Source organism: Stomoxys calcitrans, chromosome 1, assembly GCF_963082655.1.
Source record: "Stomoxys calcitrans chromosome 1, idStoCalc2.1, whole genome shotgun sequence".
NCBI classification, from domain to species: Eukaryota; Metazoa; Arthropoda; class Insecta; order Diptera; family Muscidae; genus Stomoxys; species Stomoxys calcitrans.
The window spans coordinates 119,482,613-119,483,905 of NC_081552.1; positions in this window are offsets into that span (position 1 = coordinate 119,482,613).

Sequence of the window (1,293 nt, forward strand, 5' to 3'; positions counted from 1 at the left end):
CGCGAGCATCACCAACAACAAATATAGCCAAACAAACCCGAATCTTGAAAAAGAAGTACAGGAGAGGTACAGGACAGTGTGTTCAAAATTGATCATATGCTTTTCACTACTGTTTTGACAATTGTTTGTCCTTCGAATAAATAAAATAAAGGAACTGTTTTCGTTATTTTTTTTAACCCTCCTACCCTGGGAAAAACTTCCACAATAGTATAAAAGTTCTATCAAAGCATGGCCCCAAAATATATACGTAACTTAGTGAATGCAAAGAAGAGTAATTGAAAAGAATATTATAATTCATATGGTGTAAAGGGAACCGCATCGAAGCGGGCCGGGTTCAGCTAGTCTTATATATATCTTCTTCTTATATATAAAATAGAATTTGTGTTTGTTATACCCACCACCGAAGGATGGGGGTATATTCATTTTGTCATTCCGTTTGCAACACATCGAAATATCCACTTCCGTCCCTACAAAGTATATATATTCCTGATCAGCGTAAAAATCTAAGACGATCTTGACATATCCGTCCGTCTGTCTGTTGAAATCACGCCACAGTCTTTAAAAAAAGAGATATTGAGCTGAAACTTTGCACAGATTCTTTGTTGTCCATAAGAAGGTTAAGTTCGAAGATGGGCTATATCCGACTATATCTTGATATAGACCCCATATAGACCGATCCGCCGATTTATGGTCTTAGGCCAATAAAAACCACATTTATTATCCGATTTTGCTGAAATTTGGGACAGTGAGTTGTGTTAGACCCACCGACATACTTCGTCACTTCGGCCCAGATCGGTCCAGATTTGGAATAACTGCCATATAGACCGATCCTCCGATTTAGGGTCTTAGGCCCGCCACATTTATTATCCGATATTGCTGAAATTTGGGACAGTGAGTTGTGTAGGGCCTACCGATATCCTTCGTCAGTTTGGACCAGATCGGTCCAGATTTGGATAAAGCTGCCGCATAGACTGATCCTCCGATTTAGAGTCTTAGGCCCGTAAAAGCCACATTAATTATACGATATTGGTGAAATTTGGGACAGTAAGTTGTGTTACGCCCTTCGACATCCTTCGTCAATTTGGCTCAGATCGGTGCAGATTTGAATATAGCTACCATATAGACGGATTTAGGATGTTAGGCGCATAAAAGGCGCATTTATTGTCCGATGTCGCCGAAATTTGGGAGTTTAGTTAAGCCCCTTGACATACTTCTGCATTATAGCACAGATCGGTCCAGATTTGGATATAGCTGCCATCTAGACCGATCTCTCGGTTTTAGGTTTTGGGGCCA